This window comes from Zingiber officinale, chromosome 6B (assembly GCF_018446385.1).
Source record: "Zingiber officinale cultivar Zhangliang chromosome 6B, Zo_v1.1, whole genome shotgun sequence".
In the NCBI taxonomy this organism is placed as follows: domain Eukaryota; kingdom Viridiplantae; phylum Streptophyta; class Magnoliopsida; order Zingiberales; family Zingiberaceae; genus Zingiber; species Zingiber officinale.
This window is the reverse complement of record NC_055996.1, coordinates 97,670,740-97,680,713: the sequence shown is the minus strand read 5'-3', so window position 1 is coordinate 97,680,713 and position 9,974 is coordinate 97,670,740.

The window sequence follows — 9,974 nt, the reverse complement described above, 5'->3', positions numbered from 1 at the left end:
GTTAATAAAATTATTTTTAAAATATTCATTTTCTAAAAGAATCATATCTATTTTAAATAATTTTTGTGTAATCTTTTTGTTTGAAATTATTATCCAAATTTTTTACAGTAATAGAACCATTGAATTTCTATTTGAAAACATTTTTTGTAATTTTTTTGATAAATAATTAATTTTCTATGGATTATTTATCGAAAACTTTGTTTTTAAAACTAAAAAGTGTCAAAAACTTATTTTTTAAAAATTTAATTTTTCATTAGTTATACATTCTTTTCTTGACACTTAAAATTTTTTGGAATATTTGTTTGAATAAAATTCTATTTTTGAAATTTATCTGGTAAAAACTATGTTTCTATATAAAATAATTTAAGGTATCACAATACATTGAAAATGCCCTAAAATATAAACTTTACCATTATTGGGCTAACTACCCTACCAAATAGAGTTGACACACTCAAAACTCATTTAGTCTTATGAGAACACACTCTTAGGAACTCAAAACCTATTGATGCTTGTTGGATGTACTAGGTGAAAGATCATAAAGTGCTTCAGGGGGTGAATAGCGCTCTTCATACACATTTAAAATTTGTTCAAAAAACCACAGAGTCATGCAGTGGAATTAAATAAAATAATAAAGAAGGACATAGAAGAACAGGGCGGTTTACTTGGTTTGGAGCCTTCAACGACTCATACTCTAAGGCTCGTATTCACTAAGTTCTTTCATTGGGAAATCACTATAAGCTCGAATAATTATTACAAATTTTAAGTACAAAGCAAATAAGTAAAAATACTGACGACAAGAAGAATAGTAGATGGAGCGTTTGGTTCTCAGAGCAGCTTTTCGGTGTCAAAGAGATCTTCTTGGAGCAGCGCGTGAGTAAAAAAGTTGAAGCATATGTTGTACTAAGGTTGTTGGTCGAGGTCTCTTTTATAGGCCTTTCCAAGCACCTAGACCACCCCGGGCACTTGGACTAAGACCTATCTGATCCTGCTTCTTCACTAGATTATCCACCTCCGGCACCTGGGTCACCCCCGAGCACCTGGATCACTGACATGGTTGCATCTCAGTGAAGCTCTATCTTGTAGCCTCTATCCACTCCCATGTGCCTAGACCAACCCCAGGCACCTAGATGCTGATGTGTGTCGGTCAATCAGAGTGTGCTAACTCATCTATGTAAGTTGCTGGGTTTGGGCTAATCCAAGCGCCACAACCTAGTCCGAGCGTCTGGACCTTTGGGCGCATAGACCCTTTCCAAGCACCTGGATATCCTTTTTCCAACCCTTTCAAATTTAATTTCCTGCATCATAGTGTTAAAAAAATAGACAATAATATAAAAATTAAGTATTAAGTATTTTGACAAGCTTGAAACTGTTCGGTCCTAACTTCAGATTTTGTTGAAACCCTAGGTCGGACCGACACCTACTGTTTCCTCAACTAGAAACACGGCCTCACTAGATCTCTCCTTCAATTACTTACCTTTACTTACTATTTATGGACTTAGTTGACCTTGATCTCTTGACCCACCAGGTCTTCCTATCAGATGCTCCATCTGGGTTTCAGCCAATCATCTAGTCCTCCCTGACCTGATTGGACTTCCTGCTAGCTACCTAGTCCTCTCTGACTTAGTTGGACTCCTGCTAATGGTCTGGTTCTCCTTGACCCAACTAGACTTCAGCCTAGTATCTGGTCCCTATCAAGTCTCTTAGTCCTGCACACTTGGTAAATGGATTAGAACACAACATCTAACTTTAACCTTTTGTCATACATCAAAACCTGAGTTTGATTGTTAGTGTTAACTGCACCAACAATCTCTTCTTTTTTGATGTAATGACAACCTGAGTTAAAGTTAGAAAAATATGTAAAAAAAATAATAATGTGAATTAGAAAATAAACATTATGTTTGTTTTGATTTCTGTTGGGATCTTATTATGATTTTTATATCTTAAACCCTTTACCCTCCTCCTTTAGCATTCATCAAAATATATAAACCAAGCAAGGTTAAAAGGAAGCAAGCAATAAAAAAAAGTGTGACAACTTCTAGTAAATAACAAGTAGTCAAAAGATAACAGCAAGTCAAATATATATCAGAAGCAAAAATGCAAATGTGATGATCTACTGAGAAGATGATGGAGGGTGGCTTGAGCTCCAAGACTAGAGTATATCGAGCGGCTCAAGATGGCGAGTCCTCTCCTCCTCTCTAAGACTAGATACGTTCTGTCAAAGATTCATCAGAGATTGCTCAACTCGGATGGAGGACTCCTCAAGTCTAATAACTCTGTCCTCTAGAGTAGAAGGAGCCGGAGGTGGAGGTAACTGAAGGAGATCAGTAAGAATATCAGGCATGACCTCCTCCTCTGCTTGGACTAGAGTTGGGTTAGGATGTGGTTGATCTTCTAGATCAGGTTGATGTTGGTCCTCTCTCCTCCAAGACATGACTCCATGATAATCTATATGAACACCAGCTAAGGACAAGTTCCTAGGATCTATAATGTCAGACTCATTTAGAGCTTTGACATCACCTATGGTGACATCAAAACCTAATGATGCTAAGTATGAGATCAAAATATGACAATAAGGCATATGGACCCGTCAGTTAATGCTTACACTAGCTAAGTAAATGATGGCATGGAACATTTGCGGACTAATATCTATGTCTAACCCCTGACACAATGCATAAAGGAGAAAATGAGTGAAATGGTCGCATCATGCCTACGTCTCTAGTGGTGAGGGGAAAATGCATAACACTAGGAATATATGACATAATCATGAATCCTCAACGTGACAGATCAGAACTGAGTCACTATCAGTATCCTTTAACCCCCAATAAAATATGAGTATATCATATCCACAGTGATGTGTGAGTAGGGATCACTAAATGATAGATCTCTAAGGGAATAGCACAGCAAGAGACATGCTGAGGGGCTCAATCCTAAGTGGTATCTAATGGTGGTAGGAGATAGTATAATATCTCTACCAGCTACCTTAGTAGTGAATATGAGATCATCGACTTTAACTAAATTATTGTATAGTTCGACACATAAACCTTTGTTAACCAGACTAGAATAATAAGCTAAGTTATGTAGTCTATAGTAGTTAATGATATCAACATATGGTATGCATGACCTCATAAAGAAACTCCTACATAGATATCTATAATGCAAGGGAATGTAGGAGATGGATAAAAATCTAATCCTAAGTGTTGGATCGAAAAAGCTAGAGGGGGATCAATAACGCTCGTGGCTTTTTCACCTTTTCACATTAAATTATCAAGAGTAAACGCAGTGGTAGGGTTGTAAACGAGTCGAGCCGAGCCGAGCTGAGCTTAAAATGAACCAAGCTTTTGAAATGAGTGTTCAAGCTTGGCTTGGTTTGGTTTATTTTTTATGATCTTGAGCTTGTTTGAAGCTTGACTTGAGCTTACTTCATTTAGATGTTATCAAGCTCTCAATTCAAGCTTGGCTTGAGGTTGGTTCGAGCTTGGCTTGAGTTTGGTTCGAGCTTGGTTCGTTTAAATGTTATCAAGCTCTCAATTCAAGCTTGTTTGATTGTTTAAAATTTTTAGTTGTTTGATTGATTATTGAGCTTGATAATTTTTTTTATTATTTATTTAACATATTGAAAGGAGTTTTATTAATGAATACTGTTCATGAACGTTGTTCACGAACATTGTTCACGAATGTTAACGAGCTGAACACATATGTGTTCAAGCTTGTTTGTTTAGCTTAACAAGCTATTCAAGCTTGTTTCTTTAATTAATCTTATGTATATTGAACGAACATAAACAAGCTCTTATCAAGCCGAACACCAAGCTTATTCACGAATGCTTGGTTCATTTACAGTCCTACGCAGTGGAATAGTAAAGAAAGGAAAGAGAATCCAAGCTAACACGTGTTGGTTTTACTTTATTCAGAGTCTGTGACGACTCCTACTCCAAGGCCCGCACTTGAGAGTGTTTTCATTGGGCAATCACTAATTAATTGAGTCATTACAAAAGTAATTACAATTTAAGTACAAGTTGTTGGTGCAACCTTAGGTCAAGGTTGACCTGGTTGACCTGGTTGACCAGACTCGAGTTGACTTGACTCGAGTTGTGTTTTGATGTTTGACGAGTTATGTTTGACAATGTTTGACGTGAACAGAAAAGTTGTATCTTGATGTTTGACAAGGATACAAGCTTGGGAGATTGTGGGTGCAACCCGTGGTCAAGGTTGACCTGGTTGATCCGAGGTGAGTTGACCTGACTCGGAAAAGTCCAAGCAGGGAGCTTGGCACGGGAAAAGTCCAAGCGGGGAGCTTGGCATGGGAAAAGTCCAAGCAGGGAGTTTGGCATGGTGAAAAGTCCAAGCAAGGAGCTTGGCACGGGATAAGTCCAAGTATGGAAGCTTGGCACATGGGAAGTCGGAGAGGGCTCGGTAGCTCGTTCTCCGAACTATGGTCAGAGAGGGCTCGGTAGCTCGTTCTCCGGACTATGGTCAGAGAGGGCTCGGGAGCTCGTTCTCTGGACCGGATGGAAGTCGGAGAGGGCTCGGTAGCTTGTTCTCCGAACTGTGGTCAGAGAGGGCTCGGTAGCTCGTTCTCTGGACCGGATGTGGAAAGTCCTGGTGAGTGAAGCCAGGCAGACGGATAAGTCCTGATGAGTGAAGCCAGGCAGTGGGAAAGTCCTGGTGAGTGAAGTCAGGCAGTGGGAAAGTCCTGGTGAGTGAAGCCAGGCAGTTGTGAAAACCCTAGTGAGTGAAGCTAGGTGAAAGTCTTGGTGAGTGAAGCCAGGCAGTGGGAAAGTCCTGGTGAGTGAAGCCGGGCAGATTGGAAATCTTGGTGAGTGAAGCCAGGTGAAAACCCTAGTGATGAGTGAAGCTAGGTGAAAGTCCTGGTGAGTGAAGCCGGGCAAGGAAAAATCCAGATGGATCAAGGGTGATCGGACATCTGGTGTTAAGAAGGTCAAGTAGGTCAAGGGAGTGACCGGATACTTGACACGAAGAGAAAAGTCCAAGTGGGTCAAAGGGATTGATCGGACACTTGGTAGGGAGTCTTAGCAGGTCAAGGGAGTGACCAGATGCTAAGCATGAGATACCAATAGGTCAAGGTTGACCGGATATTGGTTTGGAAGGCGTGGGACTTGGTTTGGGCAAAAACCAAGAGCTGGATCGATCAGTGGATCGATCCAGTGATACACTGGGTTATCTGATCGGTCTGGTGACCGATCAGTAACCAAACAGTATGCTACTGTATGTTATCTGATCGGTCTGCAGACCGATCAGAAAGCGAACAGAAGGCAAAGAGAAAAGGAGGTGATCGGTCTGTGGACCGATCCACATGCACCCTGATCGGTCCACAGACCGATCAGGAGACGATCAAAGAGTTGGGAGAAGAGTGCTGATCGGTCTGGGGACCGATCAGCATAGGTCCTGATCGGTCCCAAAGACCGATCAGGGAGGCCTCGGACCGATCAGGGTGGAGCTTGATCGGTCCAGATATATCCGTTGAGATTCAACGGGTATCTCCGTCTTCTTCGCTGTCTGCTTTGCAGGTTCGCAGGTTGGCTCAGGATATCAGAGGTTATAAAAGGAGATCGAGGGCTTCCTCGCTACTTCTTCCTTCTTCTTCCTCCTCTGAACTGAGCGGCTGTTCTTCTGAAAGCTGTGCTCTTGAGCTTTGCTGAGCTCCGAAGCTTCGGGTGAGCTTCTTTGACTGAGTTGCTTGTTGGCATTCGTCCGTGAAGTTGGTGCTTCATCCGGGACTTCAGTCGACGAGAAGGCAAGCGAGTATTTGTACATTCATTGTGTATTTTGTTCTTGCTCTTCTTTGTATTTCCATATTGCTGTTGCAAGCTATTGTGGCGAGGTTTCTCCACCCACAAGGAGTATTTATTAGCCGGTTCTCCGGGGACTCATCCACTGACGGATTGATAGGCTTCGTCCACCTTACGGACACGCCGAGGAGTAGGAGTTTCATCTCTGAACCTCGTTACATCGACGAGTTGAGGTTTGCTATTCTCCGTTGTCGTTTCTATTGTTTATTTCCGCTGCGCTAACCTTGATTTGTAGAAAGAAACGAACGATTTGGGGTCGGCTATTCACACCCCCCCTCTCTAGCCGCGATTATCGATCCTAACAAGTGGTATCAGAGCGAGGTCGCTCTTCGCCGGATTAACACCCGAGGGAGCACAAGCTAGAGATGGATCAACTCGGAGAAGACATCACCATTCCACCTTTCTATGACCGCGACGACTTCGCGTATTGGAAGGTAAGAATGAGGTATTTTCTTATGACTAACCTTGAAAATTGGAGTTGTGTTCAATTAGGTTTCAAGCCTCCAATGGATAAGGAAGGAAAACCACTCGAGAAGAAGAAGTGGACAAGGGAACAAATCCACCATTCCACAATCAACGATGAGGTAATGAAAGTATTTGAATTCTCATTACCTAATGACATTCTATGTAAGATAGGTGGATACAACAATGCCAAGGAGTTGTGGAACAACTTGGCTAAGTTCCATGAGGGGAACTCCACTTCAAGCCATGAAGAGGAGTCAAGTGAGCCAAGTAGCTCACATCATGGAGGAGAGGAATTAGAAGTTGAGGGCTACTCAACATCTAAGGAAGAAGAGGAGGAGAGTTCTTCTTCAAGAATGGAGCAAGAGGAAGAAGCTTCTACCTCCGGAAGGGATGAAGAAGAAAGTCTTCATCCATCCTCAACCCTAGGTAACTCAAGCATTTCAATTTCAAATAAATTACACATAATGTGCTTTGAGTGTAGGGAGTATGGACATTACAAGAGTAAGTGTCCAAAGAGGGTTAGAAAGACTCCACCGGCGCCAAAGGTTAAGGAAGCCGGAGTCCCAACACGCAAGGGCAAGGAGCACGTGGTGTGCTTCCAATGCAAGCGAAGGGGACACTATAGGAGTCAATGTCCGAGGGGGAGGCAATCTCACAAGGACAAGAAACCAAGCACGTCGATAGGGGGAGCGAAGGCAAACCCTAAGGTAACCTTTAAGGCTCATTATTGCAATTCTAATAAGACACATGCTAGTAGTTTTATTGCAATTGCTAATAATGATAAGCATGTTAATTATAGGAATCAATATATGTGCTTAGGTGCTAAACATGTTAGCTTGAATGAGGACAACTCTAGAAATGTCTGTTAGGATCGTTCGTACTCAGCTAGAGAGGGGGGTGTGAATAGCCGCCCCAAATCTTCCGTTTCTTTCTACAATTAGGGTTAGCGCAGCGGAAATAACTAAATAGAAACGAAACGAAGATGATCAAACCTTAGACGTAGCGATGTAACGAGGTTCGGAGATTAGGGCTCCTACTCCTCGGCGTGTCCGTAAGGTGGACGAGTCCAGTCAATCCGTCGGTGGATGAGTCCCCGGAGAACCGGCTAATACAATATACTCCTTGTGGGTGGAGAAACCTCGCCACAAACGTTTGCAACAGCAAACAAAGAATACAAGAACAGTAAGAAAAGCAATACAATATGAATACAATAGCACTCTACCAATTGCTTGCTTTCTTGTCGACTGGAGGTGAAGCAGCAACTTCACAACCCAAACGCAGCAGCTGGTCGACGACTGGAAGCTCACGCGAAGCTTCGGAGGCGAGCTCAATCAAAGCTCAGTTGAAGCAGAAGCTTCAGCAGCAGAAGAACAGAAGTTCTAGTAGCAAGGAAGAAGAAGAAGAAGCATCGCAGCAGCAGCCCTCGACCCCTTTATACCTGCGAAGAAGACACAGCAGAAACTAGCCGTTGCTACGCAACGGCTAGAACCTGGACCGATCAGGCTTCAGCCTGATCGGTCTGGGGCTTGCCTGATCGGTCGCGGGGACCGATCAGGCCCTGTGCTGATCGGTCCCCAGACCGATCAGAAGGCTTCACAGAGAGTTGCCCAACTCTCTGTGTGGAATCTGATCGGTCCTCGGACCGATCCCAGCTCTCCCAGATCGGTCGTGGAGACCGATCAGGCATACACCTGATCGGTCCCTGGACCGATCAGGAGCTTCTTTCTTCACTTCTGATCGTCGCTTGATCGGTCTGTGGATCGATCAGGAACTCCACAGTATGCTACTGAGTGGAATCTGATCGGTCACCAGACCGATCAGGAAACACTGAGTATCACTGGATCGGTCTGCAGACCATCCAACTCCTATGTTTAGAGTGTCCTCTCTAACCTAGTTCGGAGAACGAGCTACCGAGCCCTCTCCGACTCCATATGCCAAGCTTCACTCACTTGGACTTCTCAACACCAGATGTCCGATCACCCTTGATCTATCTGGATTTTCCCTTGCCCGGCTTCACTCACCAGGACCTTCCACCTGGCTTTACTCACCAGGATTTCCACACTGCCTAACATCCCAGTTAGGACTTTCTCACTGCCTGGCTTCACTCACCAGAACTTTCCAACTGCCTAACATCCCAGTTAGGACTTTCCCATTGCCTGGCTTCACTCACCAGGACTTTCCAACTGCCTAACATCCCAGTTAGGACTTTTCCACTGCCTGGCTTCACTCACCAGGACTTTCCAACTGCCTAACATCCCAGTTAGGACTTTCCCTCATGCCAAGCTCCCTGCTTGGACTTCTCCAGTGCCAAGTCTCCATACTTGGACTTTTCGCGTGCCAAGCTCCCTGCTTGGACTTTTCCATTGCCAAGTTCCCATACTTGGACTTTTCCCGTGCCAAGTCTCCACACTTGGACTTTTCGCGTGCCAAGCTCCCTGCTTGGACTTCTCCGTGCCAAGTCTCCATACTTGGACTTTTTCCTGAATCAGGTCAACCAGGTCAACCTTGACCTAAGGTTGCACCAACAATGTCAACCCTAGGATTAACTCATCTAAGGTTAAGGGAAACCTAGATAGGAATCCCAAATCAACTAGACACATGCCTAGGAATACCTTAAAGAAAAATGATAATTTAAAGCTTGAGGTATTAGAGAAAGAAAATCTAGTCTTGAAGTCAAGACTTGACTCTCTAGAAAAGGCTCTTAAGGATTTGACTCTAGGGTCTAGGGATCAAAAACCCAAGTCCAAGGACAAGAAAGGTTTGAGTCACAAACCTAAGTCCCAAGTGGTCAAGCCCACTTACCATGATGTTCCATTCGATTATGGAACAAAACCTAGGACTAAGAAGACCATCACCAAGGTCACAAGGGGAGTCACCCCTAGAGTTGATCTTGATGAGTCCCAAATGACCAAGGCTTTAAAGCCTAGGAGGGTCATTAGGAGGGTTGCTAGGGAAGTCATCCCTAGTGAATATTTAGTGAACTCAATGAGCTCAAATAGGTATTGGGTTCCTAGGAGCGTGATTTCATCACGCTAGATTAGTTAGGGTGTGCCAACCTTACTTGAATAGGTAGGTAACCTAATCATGGCAAAAGGTGGCACTTTAGGATTTTTCAAAGTATAATCAAGCCTTGAAAATGAAATTAAGAATTATTCCTAAGGTGATTAGAATGTGCCAATCAAATTTGAGGAGTTGTTTAGAGTCAATCTGTAGGACCGTTAGATTCGATAGAGGGGGGTGAATATCGATTCGAAAAATAAGAGTTTAAACGCAGCGGAAAAATAAAATAGACACAAATGTTTTTACTTCGTTCGGAGCCTGTGACGACTCCTACTCGAAGGCCCGTGGTCCTTGACCACTTTCGTTGGGCAATCACTAACAAGTCGAAATATGATTACAGAATAAGTACAGGAAATGCTAGTGACAATAAAGCAATACCGACAAAGAAAATTAAATAAAAACCGGAGGAGCACTTTTGTCGGAGCGTTGTTGACGTCGCACTTGAACGTCGAGCAGCAAGACCAGCAATAGAAGAGTTCTCAGTAAAAATTGATTGTTCTGAAACTCCTGTCTGGGGCTTCTTTTATATGTTGTTCCAGGCGCCTGGATCCCTTCCGAGCGCCTGGAATGTGATGTAGCTGCACAAACCATGATGCTCCACGTGGCGACGACTCGGCTGGATAGAATTCGCCTTCCGGGCGC